At 40.0% G+C, this 22912-nt stretch overlaps 1 long non-coding RNA gene across 1 annotated transcript in view; it reads right to left on the bottom strand.

Annotated features, from left to right (window-relative positions):
* Nucleotides 1–19778, bottom strand: part of LOC138743042 (uncharacterized) — a 142386-nt gene extending 122608 nt beyond the window's left edge. The window contains exon 1 of the long non-coding RNA XR_011344617.1: nucleotides 19678–19778. This is a non-coding gene — a long non-coding RNA (uncharacterized lncRNA). The remainder of the gene's footprint in view (nucleotides 1–19677) is intronic.
* Between the last annotated feature and the right edge of the window lie 3134 nt (nucleotides 19779–22912).

Genomic DNA, 22912 nt, shown 5'->3' with positions numbered 1-22912 from the left:
ATTTGCATTCTAACTGCTCAATTTTAATAAGAGCAGCTTTATTAATTGACTTTGTTAAAATTATTAAAATATTAGAACTCGCAGCTTCAGTCTTCCTGCCTTCAGAAATTATTGCAAGTCTAAAATATTATTTCTTATTAAAAATAGCTAAACAAATTGAAAATTGAGCCTATAAACACTAACAGCATTTTGTGTTTTATGCCACATTATTTAAATAATACACTTAACCATATAACCATTTACGGAGCAGAAACAGGCCATGTCGGCCTTTCAAGTCCGCACCGGTTCACTAGAACAACTCCACTAGCTCAAACCTCCCGTTCACTGCCATTAACCCTCCGACCCCCCTCAACTCCATGTACACATCCAACCTTCTCTTAAATGACAGACGGAATCCTGACGCAACTATCTCATTCGGAAGTTTGTTCCATTCTGCCACCACTCGCTGAGTGAAAAAGCCACCTCTAATATTTCTCCAAAAGTGTTTCCCCCTTACCCTTAACTCATGGCCTCCTGTTCCAACCTCCCCTGCCCTCAAGGGAAAGAGTCTGTTTATGTCTAGTCTATCTATTCCTTTCATAATTGTAAATTGATGAGAGATATTTGATGCAAAAAGTTTTAAATGATGTTTGTTGGACAGTGCTACATCCGGGAACATTAGCGAAGGTTTGTGAGATTTTGGTTAATGTGCAACTTTTCAATATAACTGGATTGTGGTCTGAGGATATAAGAAGCATTAGTCTGTAACTCACATTGCCCAAAATGTGTCCAAGCCTACACTAGGCAAAATGTTCCCTTAAAAAATGCAACAAAATGAATAAATCAGTACTAAAAGAAATAAATCTAAAAAAATGCAATTTTCAAATCAGTTTGAAATATATGTGCTTCCCTGCAATTACAGATCAGGAAGCAATGCACTGATATTGAAAATACCATCCATGCATAAAGGAAAGATTAGATTCAGTTAACTCCTCGGAAAGAAGACAATCCTGGCTCAATTCAAATTACATGGAGTTCCACAATGGGACTTTACCCCCAAAGTGCTGACAGCTTGGTTTTTTTTTGAAATGTCAGTTTCACAACGTGTTAATAACTTGCAAATGAGGTGAAACAATTGCTGTCATTCTTGACATGAGTTGAGTGCAAAACACTTGTCTATGGTTTAACTAAAAGTCAGATCATCGGCTGGGTCACAATTATGACATCATGGGCTGATATGATGTTCGATAAAAATATTCACATTTCTTTGACAGTAACAATTAGTATTTCATGACATGACATTAATTTTGTGCTTTATACTTCTCAGCATCACCCTAATTTCACAGGTTTTTAAAAATGTGCATTATGGTACCGGTGTTTTAGGATCTTAGAAAGTGAAAAGAATATAATGACTTTCAAATTTCTTAGTCAAAAAGATAAATAGTTTAAATTAAAAGAGATAAAGTGAAATTTAGTCCTGGTGGGGCAGAAATTTGTTTTCTTTTGACAATTATGATTTAAACCTCATAATGATGAACAAATGTCAAAATAAACCAATGACAATGAGAGAAATTACAGGTAGTCCTCAACTTATGACCTTCGCGAGTTACGTCCACCCGCACATACGACCACAATTTTTATAGAAAAAAATACTGTGCGTATGCTGAGAGTCTTCATTAAAGGTTCACTTGTTGAAAATTATTTTGAAAAATTGCTTTAAAACCTCATTAAGGCATGCAAATCTGACTTATGACCAATCCTTCGATCCCAATTACGGTCATATTCAACTTTCAGCCAAGCTGTATTTTCTGTCGGTGACTTTCCAATGTCTGGTTTTATCAGTTCTTTGTCTCAAAATTGGTATGGCCCTATTTTACATGTCTACAAATATTGATGTATTAAAGCAGTTTTCTTTTGCAACAGATCAACAGATATTCATAAATCTATTTAGATATAGAATTGAGATTTATTGTCAGAATACATACATGACATCAGATAGAACACTGTGATTCTTTTTCTTGTGGGAGAGACAGAATTACCACTTATTGGTACTGCAAAAAAAATACACAATGTACAAATGTAAACAAACTGACTGTGCAATAGAGAGAGGGAAAAAAAAGTGTTAAATTAAGAGTCCTTAAATGAGTCCCTGAATGAGTTTGTTGTTGAAGAGTCTGATGGTGGAGGGGTAGCCACTGTTCCTGAACCTGGTGGTGTGAGCCTTGTGGCACCTATATCTCTTTCTTGATGGTAGGAGTGAGAACAGAGCACGTGTTGTGTGGTGTGGATCCTTGATGATTGCTGTCGCTCTCCAATGGCAACGATCCCTGTAGATGTTCTTGATGGTGGGGAGGGTTTTATTTCTGAGGTCCTGGACTGTATCCACTTCCTTTTGCAGGGCTTTGCATTCGGGGTTATTGGTGTGCCCATACCAGGCTGTGATGGAGCCAGTCACCATAATTTCCAACATACATCTCTTAGAAACTTGCCAGGATTTCCAACGTGATACCAATTGCTCTACATCAGAGAGATTTGAGCACACAGTCATTGAATATCCTCAAGGCTGAATGTGATAGATGCTTGCACACATAAGAGAGTCCGAGAAAATAGGGAATGGGTGAAGTTGTGATCTTTTGGGTCTGGGTGGCACAATGGTGCAGAAGTGGCAGAGTCTGGCAGCTGGTAGAGCTGCTGCCACACATCTCCAGTGACTCTCTTCAATCTTCATCACTGGTGCTGTCTATGTGCTATTTATAAGTGCTATGTGTGGAGATATGAGTTTCCTTTAGATGCTCCAGTTTATTCCAATATCCCAGACATTAGATCAATTGGCCATTGTAAATAATCCCTGATCTAGGTGAGTGGTAGAATTTGGGGAGAATTGATGAGATTGGAGGGAAATGAGATATCAGGGAAAGTTAGGAGTCAGAATGGGATTGGTCTATAAACTGGTATAAACTTGATAAGATGAATGACTTCCTTCTATTTGCTTATGAGATACAATGGTTGTACAGAGTTAAGAGAGTGAATTTCCTGCTCTTCTCATATTTCTAATGCTCACAACTGGGAATTCTGTTATCTCACGTAAAATTTAGAACACATTTTCAGACTCCTAGGGCTCTGATATGAAGAATGAATACCTGCACTCGGAAATAGCGGCTTTTAAGACAAAAAATAGCTCTAAATAACTTAATAAAGAGAACACAGACCTAACCTCATCAGATGAGAAACCAGATAAGCAATGGATAACTAGCCAGTGTTTTTGAGAAGACTTTTCAAGTCAGAGGAAGATATAGAAGTAGTAGAGATGTAGGGAGCTATTTTGGAGACAGTGTCAAGATTGCAGACAAGGTGATGGGAAGATGGACAGAAATATGTCACAAATCGAAGCTAAAAGTAAAACAAAATGTGGGTTGGAATAGAAGGCTGAGCAAACCTGCTAATAAAGGAACGTTGTGGGTTTAAGGCGTTCAAGAATTATATTGTGGCCCAGGACAAGTGTCCGTAGAGATCTTCTGTAATATCAACAACATGAGCACAGGCTAAAAGAAGAATGGTTGTTCTTAGTGAATTTGACATCATAGATGCAACACGCATTCTACTGGAGGAACTCAGCGATTCGAGAAGCATTAGTGGGTGATCAAGAATGGTCAACACTGTGTGTCAGAGAGAGAGGGTGTGGAGGAGAGAAAGCTGGTATTGAGGCCAAATTGGGAGGGGTAGCACTGGAGCCAGTGAGAGGCAAAGGATGATGGGCAGTTGTCTAGCAGTTGCCCAATAGAGGGAGAGAAAAGCAAGAGAGTGAGATGGAGGAAGATAAGGTAGGTGAAAGGTGGGGACAAAAGCTGACAGGGCTACAATCTGAGAAAACAATAGTAATGATAGTGGGCTAATGATAGACCAGATGGAACCAAGGTGGGTGAGGGGATGGTGGGGGGAGGGATCGCTACACTTTACTATTCTAACCTTAAAGAATAATTTGGGTGTTGTAAATATATATTTATGCAAACTTACGGTTTACCTGAGGAAAAAAGAAACACCTCTCTAAATACTCCTTTGGTAGAAATTCATCCTCAGTAGCATCTACAAAATAAATTGTGTTCCCTGCTTCCACTGAAGTCAATAGAAACACATTTCAGAAGTGGAATGCCATGGATAAATTTTGCTCTTCTGGGTACTTAGCCTGTGGCCAAGGGTGAACTTTTAGTTTCTTTACTGAGATTATTGTAAACTGCAGTGGCTTTTCATATGAATACAATTAGGATAATTATTAATAAATCCAATAAAGAGCAACTTCCCCACCCAAAGAGTGGTAAATGCACAACTCATAAGAAGTTCATTTGGCGGATAACATGGACAAATACAAGGTAAATTAGGTAACGGAAGATGAATGGCTGGTTTTGGGACATAGTGAGGTCGAGTGGAAGGACATTGATAAGGAACATGAACACCAACATTATCAGGCAGAACTGAATGGGTTTTTTTTCTAGGTTGGAAAATTCATGATACAGTGAAACCCCATTACAACACAATCATTTTGGTCCATAAAATGGCATCATGAAAAAAGCAGGTTTGTGCTAAATCAGGGTTTCACATGTACATCAGCAGCAGTGTTTCAATTTGCTTCACCTCCATTTCACCCGAATCCCAGTCCTACCTGCACAACCTGGCCACACCCCAGTTGCGTTACCTGGGCATCAGCTCCCTGCGCAGGAGCAGAACCTTTGGCAAGTGTACAAGCTGAGGGAGCTAGGAACAAACTGGCCATGCTGGAAGAGAACGCACTGCCATCGGCGGGCAGCCTGTCTGCGCAGCACCTGGACAACAACCTGCTGTGTTGTGATTGCTGTCTATGCTGGTTGCTGCAGTCGGACCAGCTCGGTTCTCTGCTTTGACCAGTGGCCGTCACTGTGCACGTCTCCGAATGATCTGAGGGGCATCTGGCTGCCAGCGTTCCACCACTCGCTGGTCTTCTACAGGCCCCAGATCCAGGAGCGCATAGTTTTATATCCGATTTTGCATTAAATCGGGGTTTCACTGTAATATTTATGACCTTTTCAGAACTATTAATTAAAGCATGATTAATAACATATCAGGGAGTCCATATCAATGTCTTCCTCTGCTCTTGAAAATAACATTTCAAGAACTTATATTTTTTTCTTGAGAAGTAGTTTTATTTAGATTTATTACCTTCTCCTGGTTCTTTGGAAAATTCCTATTAAGCCTTCTGGAAATTTGAGTCACTTATAAAAATGATTCCAGTAGCATTCTCAATATATTTTATCAATTATATATTGGTTAAAAAAAACCTAAGATCTGGTTAGGAGGTAAAAATGTCATAAATGGATAACTTGTGAATTCAAGCCCATAGCCTATTAATATTGAAGACACTCCTTCAAAAATGTGATAATAACATAAAAGTTAAGTGTTGTCCTCACACACAGTTATATGTTAAATGCACTTCCATTTTCAGTAGTCTTACAAATGTCTCAATCTTCCTCAATTCTGCCCATTGACGTCAGAGATGTTTGTAAAATCAACTCTGTATATTGGTTGAGTCTTTTAACTCTGTTCGCCCACAAGCTATGATAATGGTGTAGCTTGTAATTTGTTTCATTCCTCTTGACAGTGAAGAGCTGATTGAAAATTAAAGTTAACGTTAGTCATATTTGCTGAATCCATGCTAAGATTATTTAAATATATTGCTGAAGTGTTAACCACAGGAATTACCAGCAAGATATATGAATGTCAAAACTTTATTTTAGAAATATACTTTTTGTATTTCTGCTGAAAAATTAGGGATCAATAAGACTTGATACGTAGCACTCCTAATTAAATTAATATTGTTGCAATTATTCACGATCAAAATGCAGTTTTTGTACAATGTACATAATTGTGAAAAGATAAATCTGGGGTATAGGCATCAATTATTATCTTGAAATTCCTTACAGCAACATGTTGCTTTATTTTAATTATTTTAAAGAGCTATAATCAGTACAATAAAACACTGTATTCTAACAGGTTAATGGATGCATAAATGAGCATTGTGTTTAAAACTAGGAATCAGATCTGTGCTCAGACACAGCTCTATTACCGTGTGCCTTTTATGCTTGGATTGTTTGCATTCATTAATATGAACCCAAGTTCCACACTATTGGCATTCCTTATTCACCATGAAGTGTGATGAATTAGGTGGCAATGATATATTGATCAAAGAACGTCTGATGTGTTCTGGTATGTAACCTCTTGCTCCACCACATGCAGGATCTCTGTCTACTTCTGTGAATATTGCTGCTGCAGGATGTAGTTAAGTTCGTGCCCTGTTCTACCCAATATAAAATGCAGCCTTGCAGTCCAATTGAACATCAAGAGAATACAGCGTGAATAGGTGAAATATACCATAACACTGTAGCTAGTCAACAGCAGGCAGACTCTGAATATTCTAGCATTAAAATCCAGCATGTTTTCATCTCTCTTTTATAAATCTCTCCCATGTTTACGTTCCTCATCACATTGCCAATTTTGTTGCATATCTTGCTTCAGTCAATGTCTCTAATATTTACTTTTAAACTTATTTTGCACACAATGCTCTGGCTGCCAAAAGCTAAATAAAAAAATGTATACATCAAAAGTTGATTCATTTCTTGGTATTTGCTTCATTTCTATTTCTGCTGCGATACAGATGGCTCAGAGCTTTAAAAAGATTGGGGGATTCTGCCTTGTTCAGTGACTTAGTTAACTTCACTGAAGTAACATTGGGAATGTGCTAAGTTTTTTTGGTATTTCAAGGCTATGTACAATTAAAAAGCTAGAGTCTCAATTCCAAGGATCAGTGGGATTTATTAAATAAAAAAAAACCCAGTTCATTCTTCCAGTTGAAGTAATTAAAAACTCAATTGAATTAACTTCATACCTGAATAGTGACCAACTGAGTATGTCAGTGATTGGTAACTAAGCAAAAGGCAGCAATGACAAACATTTAACAAATATATTTAAAAAAATAAATTGGGGTGGCACAGTTGACGTAGCAATTAGCACAACGCCCTTACAACACCAATGATCAGTTCCGGGTTCGAATCTCGTGGTGTCTGTAAGGAGTTTGAACGTTCACCCTATATCCGCATGGGTTTTTCCCCGGGTTATAGCATGGTTTCCTCCCATCATTCGTAGGTTATTTAGTTGTAAATTGGATGGCACAGATGTGGGCTTAAGTGGCCTGTTACCGTGCTATATGCCTAAATTTAAATTTTAAAAAATGCTTAAACCATTTACAGTTTCAAAAACTTTGTTTAATTTACCTTTATTTTACATGGGTCTGGTTGTTTGGTATTTGTTTATCTAATAATTCTCAGTATTCCGATCATGAAACAAGGATATTTTGTTGATCCCTCATAATCTTATCATCAAACAATATACAATTCAATGAATGTACAAATTATTTGTATTTGACCACCAAGATTTTCATCTGAATTGATGCTTGGATTTTTGTATTTATTCAATATTACTGCAATATTAATGGAATAGTTTCATGATAGGGAAAGTTTGGTTGAAAATAAAAGATAAGCGAAACAAACTCAGCAAAGGTCAAGTTACTTTAAATTTCCAGAACATTTTTGGAAGTTCAAATTGACTGTTACAATTTCCCTGTGAGGACAACCATTTTGTTTGACCATTTGTTTTCAGTTAGGATGGGATTTTCTCACATATTTTGCATCAGATTCAGGTCATAATCACAGAATTCAGGTTGAAAGAAAGCCAAGGCTCTGATAGCTCAGTGGTTAGAGCACTGGCCTTGTAAACTAGGGGTTGTAAGTTTGTTCCTTGCTGGGGCCACATTTCTGTTTGGGGTGATTGACAAAGTGGTGACTCTCTGATTTCTTGATGACAATAATGGAATCTTTAACCCATGATAGTGAAGTAAATGATTGCTTCTTACGATAAGACTTTGGCTCTTTTATTGCAATCTGATCTATAGAACAAAATTAATACTAGCTTGGATGTCAGTTATTAAAAAGATTGTCACTTTCACGTTAAAAGAATATTTATGTGGATTAAAAATTGGATAATTTATTCAAAGAAAAAAAAACCTCACTGGTGATCATTTGGATGGTTTGACAGCTTGGTTTCAGTACATTATGACAACTGATGGATCATGGAATTTTGTTTAATTGCTGCTCAATCATTTACAATAAGTGATACTACAGGTGTCAGTCTTTAACATTTCCAATTCATTGTTAGAATGTTCAGACAGATGATTTTATTTCAAAAGCTTGGTTGTACATTAGTTCTTGACAAAGAAAGCTTGGAAGGCAGAATGTGAAAAAGCCATGAAGATAATACAAAGGGGATAGGTAAAGTGAATGGGAAAAGATCTTTCAAATAGAGTATAAAATGGGAAAATGGGAAATTGTCCATTTTATCAGGAAAATAAAATGAAAGGTGCATTACCTATCTGTGAGAGATTGTTGAGTTTTGACATGCAGAGGTATCTAGGTGTTTTAGACTACAGTATAATTCTCAAAGGCTGATGTGCAGGTACAACATGTTATTGGAAAGCTAACAGCATGTTATTGTTTATTACATAAAGAACAGTTTTAAGATAGTCATGAAATGCCTTTCTTGTCTTGTAAGTCTCTGAAACCTTTATTTTCAAAGAACAGGAGGAAAGAATCTTTGTCTTTTTAAAGCATGCTTTACAAAGCATAAAGTAATTATTATTTGTGGCTCATTTTTGTTTTACATTGGTTTGTAATGAGTCATTCGAAGTATTTAAAAAGATGATTTCTATCTCTCATTTACTGTTTTTATCCATACTATTTATTGAGTTTTTACGTTATTTTTCTCTGGGTGGACAAAGGTATAATTGAGTATTATATTTGATAATTGAGAGGAAAGATCCAGTCATGTTTGATTTTCCAGAAAGGTTCATGCACCAGATAACGCATCAACTTTCACATATACCTATCTCCAAAACCAGACTGGTAAAATAATCTTGGTTTTCCACAATTCTACACAAGGTACTGCATCTCTATAACAGAATGTTCAAACAGTGGAACATTTCAAATATATCAGATATGTGTGTAGCAATCCTTCACCCAATCTATATTGCCACATGCTATTAAACCTGAAAATTCTTTCCCTTCTGCTGAAAAAATGCAGACCAGATTGACATAATTTTGTTCTTTTTAAAAAACTGTTGACATTCTAAAACATACAGAGATTTATTTATAGATTCACTCGAGGAAAGCTTGAGGTAATAGATATATGAGAGTTGACGGTTTTTAAACTAGACTATGGATGTGAATTTGTCAACAGCTGACAATAAATTTCAAATAAATCCAGTTAGAAGTAAACAATGAAATTTCTATCTCTCATCCAGAGTTATTGATCACAGCAACAAACTAACCTTGTGGAGTTCTTGTTGGTCACTAACCTGTACAACGCAAAGATCAGAACAGAAAGTGTCATTTTCCATATTGAGGAAGTTCTTATTACATTATTCTTTGGCTTGGCTTCGCGGACGAAGATTTATGGAGGGGGTAAAAGTCCACGTCAGCTGCAGGCTCGTTTGTGGCTGACAAGTCCGATGCGGGACAGGCAGGCACGGTTGCAGCGGCTGCAGGGGAAAATTGGTTGGTTGGGGTTGGGTGTTGGGTTTTTCCTCCTTTGCCTTTTGTCATTGAGGTGGGCTCTGCGGTCTTCTTCAAAGGAGGTTGCTGCCCGCCAAACTGTGAGGCGCCAAGATGCACGGTTTGAGGCGATATCAGCCCACTGGCGGTGGTCAATGTGGCAGGCACCAAGAGATTTCTTTAGGCAGTCCTTGTACCTTTTCTTTGGTGCACCTCTGTCACGGTGGCCAGTGGAGAGCTCGCCATTTAACACAATCTTGGGAAGGCGATGGTCCTCCATTCTGGAGACGTGACCCATCCAGCACAGCTGGATCTTCCGCAGCGTGGACTCGATGCTGTCGACCTCTGCCATCTCGAGTACTTCGACGTTAGGGATGAAAGCACTCCAATGGATGTTGAGGATGGAGCGGAGACAACGCTGGTGGAAGCGTTCTAGGAGCCGTAGGTGATGCCGGTAGAGGACCCAATGAGGATTTTTGCTTCCTGGACACTTTTGGGTGTATTTTATGGATTTTGGGTTGATAATCATGAAATTCATCTCAGAATGTTCCGATCACATACCAATTTTTAGATATTACCCATTTTTGTGATTTCCTGTCTACTTGAAGTGCAACATGCTGTTGAACATACATTTTAATCATTTCCATTTAGACATCTTCCCTGCTGATCTTTGTGCAGTCAGTGATGAACATGGTGAAAGGATATTGTGACCATCACCTTATGTGATTAAGCATGCCAAATTCAATAAAAGTTAATTTAATGTTTTTTTTTCCATCTTCCTACATGATACAGCAAGTCTGAAATTATCTTTGTGGTCAACTTGAAGTTGTCTATCGTAATCACCAATTTTTTTTTCCAGAGAGCAAACATTTTGGAAAAATAATGATGTCTCGTGGCTTTATGGCTAGAAAAACAATTCTGTTTCTTGAATAATTTTGTCACATGAATCAGATGCTCATTGTTTTGATCCATAAGCTCTTGCTATAGAGTAAGGTGGTCATCTTTAAACATGAGGGAGGTACTCAATCTCGAGAACAGACTTTGTTTCAGCTGCAGGATTGATGAGCTCACCGCCAGATCAACCATGATCAGGCTCAAAGAGCCAGAAGGCCTGCTCCTACTTCCTATCAAATTTACTTATTCAAGCTCCAGTCCAACTGGCCAGAAACATAACCAATCTATTAAGAGAGATCTCAAAAATTTAACACAAAGGAATTAGTGTCCTCACATCTGGGGCTCCATCCATGCCCAATCAATGTGCAGCATGGTCAATGAGGTTAAAGCACATTATGGGCAATCTCAAGCAAGTTAGTCACAAGTGAAGCCCCTGTAATCCTCTCCTCTTGATTTCTCAAATGCAATAACTTTGATCCGGTCAAGTAATAATGGAAGATAATTTGTGAATATTATTTATAGTAAATGACATTTTTGATGTTGTTCATAAAGGTCATCTTCAATTATATCTGAGCAACATTTTTATTGGTAAAGTAATTTGAGAAAAAAATGTAAATAATTTGCAGAGCTTATGGGTAGTTGTGATATTTATTTAATCAGAAAGTGGGTGTCAACTGGGCTTGCATTTTGCTGACTTCATTGTAGCACTCATTTAATTAACGTTGCACTATTTTACGACTCCAGAATTACAGTTATTGCATACCGATTTCTATTTCCTTCAACTCAGATCATTATTTTTCTTGTAAGATTGCACCATGAAAGTATACGATTCACTTGCTGTCATATCTAATTTGGAGAACTTGCAGACATATCTGGTGATAAATACTGTAATATTACTGTATAAAGATTTATTTTCTCTTTCATTTTTTAAAATAGTTGTATTAGTATTTAAAGTATAAGCAATTAAACAAAACAATTATACAATGTGCAACATAATTAAAATAAAAGGATTTTTTCCAAATAGGTACAAAATTCAAAAATCCAAAGCATATTTTTAAAATAAAAAGATAAGTTTTAAAATCATTCACAGTGTGAACTGAATGCAATTAGATTAATCATCTATTATTTAATTGATGATGACACCATTTAGTTTGGTGTTAGAGGTGACACCAGCTAACAGCAGCTGGGACTGTCGGCTTCAGCCAAACATGTCCTCAATTTTTCAGAAAGTTGAAGATAAAGAGCTTTTTGTAAATGGACTGAAGTTGTTGGTAAATCTATCAATATGAAAACATAAAAATATGCACTGTGGGTGTAAATATACCATAGCAGTTAGAGCACTTGCTTTACCTACTGAAGTAATAATGCTTTATTTTTGTCGCTCTCAATGCCACTACACAAAGCATCTGGCTGAAAGCAGTAGATCCATCTGCATAATTTACAATGTTCAAGCTTCAAAATTATAACTGGCATTTTGTTGGATTTATTTTTCAAGTATCAGAAACACATTTCTATTTCCTTCAAAACAATCAAGTAAATGTGAGACATTAATTAAATGTCAGCATTGCAATAACCGCACAGTTGTGCAGAGATTTCCACTTGACTATACTTTCATTTATTTAGCACTCAGGAGGATGAAGACAGCTATAATTGGTTGCATGCTGTTTAATGATCTACATACTTAGTTGGTTTAAATGAAGAAGCCAATTACGAGCAGTACATGGAAAAGTGACTATATAAACAAATATAACCAACCAATATGCCTTGATGGCTGACAGTATGAAAACAAGTGAGAGTTGCTGGTAAAAGCACAAGCATTTTCAACAGCCAGAAAAGTCTTTGCCACATGTTAATTCACCATGGGAACCATTATGTGTCATACTAGTTATATTGCTGGCCTCTAATGTCTGATCACACTCAATACCAATAGGAGAATTTGGAAAACTGAACATGCTTGAGACAAATAGAAGCACTTGTAAAATAAAATTACTCCTTCTGAATTGACAGGATGATATTACAAATCTTTCAATTGCTGTATTAATTTTATCTTTAGTTACTGAACTCAAGAGGACAAATATTACAATTTTATGTTCTGCAAAGAAGCCTGATCTAATTAATTTTTGTTCACCAATAGAACAAATATATTGTTCAAGCAATTAAATGTAATAAATGATCCATGGGCAATATGTAATAGAGACCTTTGCACTCTATTACTCAGTTTTAAGGCCAGAGGATGTGTTGAGAAAAAATTGTCCTCACTGCATTCTACAGAGGATGTATTGAGAGCATCCTGTACAACTGCATCACTATCTAGTACCACCTTTGTCCGCAAGACCCCACAGAGGAGAGTGAAGTCAGCGGAGAAGATTATTGGGGGCTCTCTTCCTGTCATGAAGGACATCTACAGCACTCAATGCAGGCGAAAGGCAATAAACATTGTGAAGGACTCCACACACCGCTCACGTAAACTGTTCTCCCTTGTGTCATCTGGTCACCTTAGCACTCAGGTTGTTAGTCCAGTTTGGGCATTAGGTATTTCCCCCCCCCCCCACAAGCCATCAGGCTCATAAATTCCCAGAACATATGTGGATAATGTACTGTGGACTTTTACTGTATATGTCTTAATATTTTAATATTTCAATGTGCTTAACTTCTATTCTATCTTATTTATGTAAATATGGTCCATGGTCCTGGAGAAAAACGCTATCTTGTCTTTACCGTGCGAGCATGGTATGAACAATAAATAGAGGTGACTTGACTTGATTTAAAATGTACTGACGTCCCAAAGAAATATATGAAATGTACTATAATTTATGTAAGGCCATAAATCCAGAGGGAAATATTTTGTGCATCATTGATTAAAATATGCCAATCACCACCCATCCCCCTCCAAACACCTTCCATCTCATTGCCACTCAGAACTGATGACTCGCAGCAATGGTGAGAAGTCCTGAGTGCTTCTGATATTGATACATTATTTAAAAAAAAACTATATCAGCCTTAAAAGATTTATAAGGCCCTAAATACTTACAAATATTTTTTTTTAACCCTGTAATAAACTCTCGTAAAATTTCCCTCAATTAAAATCTCCACTAAAGTTTATGCAAGTTACTTTGCTTCTTCAGGCTTCCCCACTGTTCTCCATGAAGAGCACCCAGGAAAACATCAATGAGCAGATGACCGCAGCTTCAGAACTTCTGTAATCATAATTGTTCCAGGTAAAATATCATTTTAGTTCTGAATGCTGTAAATTCCTTACAAAATCTGATCAAAATCACTGGTGAATTGATTTACACTCAAGTTTTAAAAAAAATAATGTACAACAGCAAAAGCAATTACAGAAAATAGTAAAGATTTTCCTTTATCAAGAAAAAGTACTTTCAAATTTCAAGTTTCAAACCACTTTTTCTAGATACAAGTAAACTTTTACTATCTAGCTTGGTAGTCAAATATCCCAGTTGGAAAGAGTTCAGATTGTAGCGGAGTCGCTACTGCTACAGCCAACTTATAGCTCACAGTTATAGTCCCTGGACTGTAGCTTAAGACTCGTGGAAGAAAGAAGACCCGCACACTGGTAGAGTGTATTCAACACTGAGTTTATTCAGGGGCACCTTTGCCTTTTAAAGTGAGCCTGGCTGTGTCACCCCTGAGGCTTGGCTTGAGTGGGCCGGCCATCAATTGGTTGGTTCCAGCATCTGGGCCCTGATTGGGCCCCCTGGGATCCACCAGCAGAGATTGGCCAGTTTCCCGCTTCCATCGGCAGCCTATGGAATTGAGCGTCTCAGCCTGTGTCACCGCATTCGATGATCCTTTCTGGTGCACTATGGGGTCGGATGGGTGATGGGCTGGTCAAAGTCTAAGAAGACTGGTTTCAACCGATGGTTGAAGGTCGATGGTAAAAGTCTCCTCTCTGCCACTAATTTCCAGAACACAGGTGGAGCCATTGTTTCTTATGAGATGGTATAGGTCCTCATAAGGTCTCTGGAGAGTTGGCTGGTGTGCCCCGTGCCGAACAAATACAATCCGCCAAGTTCTTGGGGATATACCTGTAGGGCTGGCTGTGGGGTCTGGGCTTGGTGGGGGCCAGGGTGCCTAGGCACACACAAAACCAGGACAGTGTAGTCACTGGGGGCTCCCCTAAGTCCTCAGGGGTCATTACAAATTCATCCGATATGACCAGGGGTGCACTGTAGAGCAATTCAGTGAAGGATGCCTTGAGGTCCTTCTTGGGTGCAGCTCGAATTCCTAACAGGACCCAGGGAAGCTCATCAGCCCAGTTAGGTCCAGTCATCCTTGCCATTAAACCTGCCTTGAGGCGTCTGTGGAACCTCTCCACCAACCTGTTGGCCTATGGGTGATACGCTGTGGTGTGGTGGAGTTAGGTCCCCAGGGTCCACAGACTAGAAGTGAATTGGGCCCCTCTGTCTGAAGTGAGATGTTCAGGGACCCCGAAACACACTACCAAAGTGTGGACACCTCCAATAGTAGCACCACCTCGAGCTATCTGGTCACCTGGTCGACCAGTGTGAGGAGGTAGCGTGCACCACTGGACACAGGTAGGGGCCCCACAATGTCAACGTGCACATGGCTGAATCAGCAATGTGTGGGATCAAATGTCTGTGGGGAGGGCCTTGGTACGATGGGTCTGAATTTTGGATGACTGGCAACGAGTACAAGTCCTGGCCCATAGCGTGTCCTCTTTGAGGAGGCTGTGCCAGACGTACCTGCTCACCACCATCTTAGCAGTAGTCCTGATGGTGGGGTCAGCCAAGTTATGGACCAAGTCAAACTTGCCTCCTCTGTGCGGCTGGACAACAGGGCGAGGTTTACCTGTTGAGGCGTCGTAGAGCAGCGTTCGATCGCAGGGGGAAATCTGGATGTCCTCCAGGTGTAAGCCAGTGAGCACTGTCCAGTACGCTAGAATGTCAGGGTCTGCCTGCTAAGCCTCTGCCAGAGCCATATAGTCCATGCCAGGGTTAGGATTGGGCACCGCTAAGATAGCCTGCTTGGATAGGGCGTCGGTCACAACGTTGGATTTACTGGCTATTTGCTCAACGTCCGTAGTAAATTCAGAGTTGTAGGACAGGTGCCGTTATTGCCTGGCTGACCACGGATCGGACACCTTACATAAGAGGCTTGTGGTCCACGTAAATTTTGAACTTCTTGCCCCCCAGTAAGTATCAAAAGTGCCGAATTGCCAAGTAACATTTCTCTGTCAAAGGCACCGTACTTAGCTCTGTTGGCCTGCGGTGTTTACTGAAAAAGGCCAGCGGTTGCCAGCTGTGCTGGAGGTATCTATGGTGTGAACAGTCAGGGCGCCTATCCTGGAGTGCACAAGGAGGGTGGCATTGCCTAGGGCATTTGTTGGCCTCTTGGGTCCATTATAAGATTTTATTGGGCCCTGCCATGAGGGGAAAGAGTGGGCTCATGACACATGCCGCTGCAGGTATGAACCAGTTATAGAAGTTGGCCATACCTGCAAACTCCTGTAGCCCTTTCACTGTTGAAGACATGGGAAAAGCGCGGAGAGCCTCCACCTTCGTTTGCAATGGTCTGGCCCCATGACCATCGATCTGATGGCCCAGGAAGTCAATAGTTTTTTGGCCAAATTGGCACTTGGCTGGGTTGATGATGAGGCCAAAAATCGCTCATCCTGGAGAACAGTTGCTGTGTGGGTGGCGGGCTCGGCGTGGATGTGGCTGGCAATTAGAATATCGTTTAGGTCACCACTGTAGCAGTGTCAATACTGCTACAGCCACCTGGACTATAGCTCAAGACTCACGCAAGAAAGAAGGGATGCACACTGGTCGAGTGTATTCCACTCTGAGATTATTCAGGGGCAGCTCTGCCTTTTATAGTGTGCTCGGCCGCATCACCACCAGGGCGTGGCTTGACCGGGCCAGCCATCGATCAGTCAGTCCAGCATCCGGGCCACGATTAGGTCACCTGGGATCTGCCAGCGGTGATTAGCTACTTTCCTTGTTCCACCGGCATCCTATGGAAACTGGCAACTCAGCCTGTGCGAGGTCCTGCCGGTCGCCACGTTTGATGGCCCTTTCAGTGTGGGCCTGAGGCACGGGCCGTGGGCTGCTACAAGATCATCAGTACGTTGGCCATTCTGCCATCTATTAAATCAGATTATTGTTGATCTCCACTTTAACTCCTATTGGGCCTTGGTTGAAGCCCAGGGTTATTTATTAGGGGACATTCCAATCAGCTGGAAACATGACAGATTTTCTACTGCTGCAAAAGCAATGGCTCATACTCTCAAATTGCCATGATGTACAAACCTTAGTTCAATAATTTTCTTATTAATTTGGACAAGATATATTTTGTATGTTATATATTTTATGTTACACGGTGATGCCTGCTGGAATTGCTGTAATAGGAGCTTTGCCACAGGTGCGGACCCAGGAGAGTGGGGAGCGCAGACACAGCGGTGCTCTGTATGGTTTACTGCTCAAGGTAATTTTGTCAACTCTGTACAGGCTTTATAACAGTGGTTCCCAACCTTTTTCTTTCCAATCACATCACACTTTAAGTATTCTCTGTGTCATTGGTGCTCTGTGATGAGTAAGGGAATTGCTTAAGGTGGAAGGTGGGTGGGTAGGGAAGGTTGAGAACCACTGCTCCAGACCCAATTGTTACCAAAATATTTTGCTTGAGAAAAATTGTCATTGGCCCATTTCCTTCGGAGTTATGAAACCGTGCACATAACAAGTCAATTAGGCACAATTAAAAACAATGGTTTTCAAATTTATTTCTTTCCACCCACCTACCACCTTAAGCAATCATTTACTAATCACAAAGCACCTATGGCAAAAGGATTATTTAAAGTGGTATGTGAGTTGGAAGAAAAAGGTTGGGAACCACTGCTTTATTAAATGGCTTGTCAAAGAAGCAATGGTGTTTTTATTTTAAATCCTACAACCTCTGTATGTGCCCAAGATGACAGTACCTGTGCTGGGCAGCATTCAACAAGTGTGGGAGAACAGTGGACCGGAAGACCACCCCCACCCTTCATTGAAAAGAAGCATAGGAGATGACCCTACGGGATAGTGACCATGGCAGCTGACTGGAGAGAGGCTAAGTGGCTGAAGGACACACACACTGTGGGCTGTAGGTAACTTTCACTTGAAGGACCCACATAGACTGCAGGTTGCTGGAGACTGGCTTACAGGAACTAGGTATCAGAACCAGGATTCAAGAGATTTCTGAGGGCTTGGGCACCAGAAAGGCACTGAAGGCTTCCTGATTACATCAGAGGTTCGGATCTGGATCTTGGGTTGCCAAAAATTCGAACTGGAATCTGCATAGCTACAGAAGCTGCACACACTGGAGACGATTCCATGGATGCTCAGTGATTCTGAAGGGACCCTATTTGGCTTCTCCTTCTCCTATTGTTAGGGGCACCGGGCAATGCTCATGGTTACTCTTTGTTTGACTTACGGCAGATGAAAGTTGAAGTATATCACATATATTACATTTTTAATGTATTATTACTTGACAATAAAAGGAAGCTTTGCACCTTTATTTCAGTTATCGGTTGATTCAACCTAATTTCACATATTTGAGGTTCAAATTGATTTCAAATGTTTCTTGTATCTTGTGACTAATAAACAATTCCTTTTGTTGCTACACTTGAAACTGCTTTTATATATCGCGGCTTTAAATTTATGTCTCTATGTCCTTATGCATTAAAGGCCAATACATCATTTCAATAGCTTTCATGAGGCAAGTTAAGTTCTGTTGTGGCTGGTGTGAAATCTATGCTTCATTGCTTCTCTCTTGAATTGATATAACTGCTTTATCTCTTTTGGCTATCATTCATTTCTGAATAATAAACTCACATTTTATAATTAATTTGTAGGTTGTGGGTTGGACAGTCAAAGCCAGCATTTACTACCCAATAGTAATTGTGCTACAGATGGTGAAAAGGTGCTGATGACTTAGACAGCTATAATCTGCGTTGGTGAAGATATTCTTAATGTACTTTGAGTAACAAATGCCAAATTCAAGCTCGGTCATCCTTGCTTCATCAGACATATTCTCCAATACAGGAAAGATCTTGATTAATCACCTCTGCATCTCCTCTCAAGCCTCCACATCCTATAAAGAGGTGGCCAGAACTGAACACGATACCTAGTTGTGGTCTAATCAGAGTTTTAGAGAGTTGGAACATTACTAGCAGCTTTTGAACTCTTGGAATTTTGTACAGCTCCTATGAGATCACTCCTCATCCTTCTTTGCTCCAAGGAATAAAGCCACAGTCGGCTCAAGCCCTCCCTACAGCTCAAGACCCACAGGTCCGGGTGACATTCTCATAAAACTTGTCTGCACCCTTTCCTTCTTGACCACATCTTGCCTATTGCACAGACACCAAAACTGAATACAATTCTTCAAATGGGACCCCACCAATGTCTTGTACAACTGCCATAATGACCTCCCAACTTCTAAACTCAATATTCTGACTGATGAAGGCCAAAATTCTGAAAGCCTTTTTGCTTACCCTGTGGTCTACCTGTGACACCACTTTCAAGGTGTGATGTAAAACCTCATATTTTTCTGAATTAAATTCCATCTTCTCTGCATCTGCCCAACTGATCAAGATCCTGCTTGGAATCTTTGGCAACCATCTTCACCATATTTCCAAACTTGATATTTATACCATGTAGATTTTCATATAAATGATAGATTTGAAACAGCAATGAGCTCAGCACTGAACCCTGTGGCACACATCACAGGACTGTCACAGACCTCCAGTCCATAAAACAACCTTCCATCATCTCCCTCTGTTTTCTTGCATGATTCAATTTTCTATCTCCCTTTAGATTCCATGCAATCTAACCTTACAGAGCAGGTCACCATGCAGAATCTCATTGAATGTGTGGTTGAAATCCATATATACAACATCTGTGCTCTGACCCATCAACCTTTTTGATCACATCTTCAATACTTCAATCAGATTTGTGAAACATGACCTCCCATGCTGCCTGTGCCCCACTTCACCACTCCACTCACTTAATCTAATATCACTTTGCCCTCCAATCTCTCTGCACTAGTCCCAATCTCACTATCAAACGAGCAGAGAATAGTGGTGCTGTTGTGTCCTGGTGCACTGATCTCTACCTTGTCAAAGCCAGACGACAGCTCTCACACACCTCCTCTTACTCACCCCTTCAACATAATCCGAGCAATCATCATCAAGCCATCATCTCACATAGAATATTCGAACATAAATTCCAGTCAAGTTCTTTCCATGGCCTCCCACCTTAGTGTTTCCCAATTGTGCACTCCCCAATTCTATCTTTTACCCAAGTTCCACAAACCTAATTGTCACAATAGACCCATTGTTTTCATTCAATCCTGCCCCATTGATCTGGTAGCTATCTCTATCAACTCCTTTTTGTCCCCCCAGGTCCAGTTCCTCCTCACCTCTATCAGAAATATCTCACTCTCTCCATCACGTCAACAATTTCTGGTTCCCTGTACTCAACCATCTAATTTTCACCATGGATATTCAATATCTATACAATTCCATGGCCCATACTAAAGGCCTGAAAGCTCATCATTTCTCCCTCAACAACTGAACCAACCAGTCCCCCTGCACCACCACCCTTCTCGACTGGTAGGATATGTCCTCAACCTCAATAACTTTCCTCTGGCTCATCCCACATTCTTCAGGTCAAATGGGTAGAAATGGTTACCTACATTGGCCCCAGCTATGGCTGCCATTTTGTTGGCTAAGTGGGGAAATCCAGGCTACAAGATTAGACAAGTAAGGTTCCTTAACTCTTCTTACACTTGGTTGATGGCTATATTGGTGCTTCCCCACGCACCTATGATTAGGTCGTCAACTTCATCCACTTAGCTGCCAATTTCCACCCTGACCTCAAATTCACTTGGTGCATCTCTACCAACACTCTTCCCTTTCTCTAGTCCTCTGTCTCTATCTCAGGGCACAAACACTCAGTAGTCATTTTCTGCATACCCACCAACTCGCACAGTTCTTTACATTCTGTTCTCTGTAAGGATTCTAATTCTTTCCAGCAATTCCTTCATCCATGTGGTATCTGCTCCCAGGATGATTTATTTCATGTGCGTTCATTAGAGATGTCCTTCAAAAATCATGGTTTCCCCCTCTAGTACCATCAATTTGACCGTCACTCGCATATCCTCCATTTCTCGAACATCTGCCCAAAACCCCCTCTACACCCACATGCAACAAGGACAGAATTCCCCTTTACCTCACCTACCACTCCACCAGCCACCACATCCAATATATCATCCTCCACAATTTTTGCCACCTACGTGATCCATTCACTAGACACATCTTCCTCTCTCCTCTCCTCTCCACCTTCCGCAGGGATCACCCCCTTCATGACTCCCTCATCCACTCATCCCTTCCTACTAATTGGACCCTTGGTACCTACCCCTGTGACCACAGTAAATTCTCCACTGTGCCCACACTTCCTCCATCACCACCATTCAGAGCCTTTCCAAGTGAAACAATCTGCATCGGTCATCTACTGGAACCAGTGCTCCCGTTGTGGCCTCCTTGTACATCGGAGAGACTAGATGCAGACTGGGAGATTTGCATTCAGCATCTTTGCTCTGTCTGTTGTAGTAGTAAGGATCTGCCAGTGGCCACCAATTTTAATACCCTGCCCCATTCCTATGCCAACACACCCATCCATAGTCTCATACACTGCCTAAATGAGACTACTTGCAAATCATATCCCTGCTGGGCACCCTCCAATTAGATGGCATTAACATGAACTTCTCCACATTCCATTCAGCCCTCCTCCCACCCAGTCCCAGTCTTTCTTGCTTCCTATCCCTATGTCTCCATTCTTCCAGCCCTACATTCACAGAACTATCCCCCTCCCCCGATCAGTTCTCAGCTTTTCTCTCCTGCCCTCATATCTATGTCCACCTATGGCCTCTTTCCTGTTTCTCCCCATGCCCCTTCTTCTCCCCTGCCCCAACCTTTTTATTTAAGTGCCTGCCAGCTATCTGCTCAGACTTTGTCGAAGGGTTCAGCCTGAAAACTTGGTAATATATCTTTGCCTCCTCTGGAAGTTGTGGGACCTGCTGAGTTTCTGCAGCCCTTTTTGTTTTTTAACAAAATATCAGCATAGATTCAGCCTGTGTGTTTCCCTCCACCTCTTCTCAAATAGAGATGCAGCATTTGCCACTCTCCAGTCATCTAACACATCATGTGTTCATAACAATGATTCATAAATCTCAACCAGGGAACCTGCAATTTCCTCTCAATCGTTCTGCAATGTCCTTGGATATATCTGACTAAAATCTTTAATACCAATGAGGCTGAATTATGCGTGTCTTTTTGTTTGACTTCAGTGGAAAATAAGGTGACATTTAACAGTCTGCTAACATGTTATTACTCATTTTACATAAATGCACAAAGTCAATACCTACCCCATTGCCTTTAAGGTAGAGAGTAAACAAATAACATTTTAAAGACCGGAATCATTTTTTGGAAGTAATTAGGCATCATGGGGTCATGGGTTAGAAGGGCCTGTTTTTCTAAAAAAATTCGTACAATCATTCTGTAGAATGCGTAAACATAGCAAAATCACATGAACTGGAAGAGAACATAATTAAAGTTTGCATGTTATCCCATAAGTAATTTTGATGAATAATATTCCCATTTTGCATAAGCTGGCCCAACTTCTGTGTTCATAGAATTACGTGTAGCCTGGGAATGATTTTAAGTACACAAATAATGCACAGCTTAATTTAAAAATAAGGCAAATGTACAGAAATTTATTGTTTTTGTTATGTGACTGATCTTGATTTTGACAGTCTCTCAATCTTTCCTGTAGTCAATCATATTCCTCTGTTCCTGGCTGCTGAAACCTCAATCCAAGGCCTGTCAATTTTAAAAATCAATGAACTCTCTGTTTTGTCCCTTAATTGTGGCCTTAATTCTTATTTTGTTCATTTTGTGTCAACTTCCTTCACCTTTCTGTTATTAAAAAAAGGTATTGAGATGCCTGCTGCACATGTAGTCTTTTCTTGTAATATGGTTTTCAAATGCAGTAATTACTTGAATATCAATCATCTTGGTTTGACAGTGATTAATCCAGTAAATGATGGTCTCATACTTCAGAGAATTCAAAATTTTAAATTATAGATCCAACAATTCAAATGCATAAAACGCAACAAAGTGAAATAAAATGTTAAATACATTTAAACAAGAAGCATAAATCCCAATTTATTTTGCTGCTTCAAAGATCTCTTGCAGGCTAAAGAAACATCTTGCAAAAAAAAATAGAGGCAACCTATGATACCGGTGACCAAGAAAATCTAAGTGCTTCATTTGCAAAAATGTAGCAAGTAGCATATGTATTTAGTTTTTTAAAAATAATAATTATTATTGGATT

This window comes from Narcine bancroftii, chromosome 9, assembly GCF_036971445.1.
Source record: "Narcine bancroftii isolate sNarBan1 chromosome 9, sNarBan1.hap1, whole genome shotgun sequence".
In the NCBI taxonomy this organism is placed as follows: domain Eukaryota; kingdom Metazoa; phylum Chordata; class Chondrichthyes; order Torpediniformes; family Narcinidae; genus Narcine; species Narcine bancroftii.
Note: the sequence above shows the minus strand (reverse complement) of the source record. Positions and strands in the feature narration are given on the sequence as shown.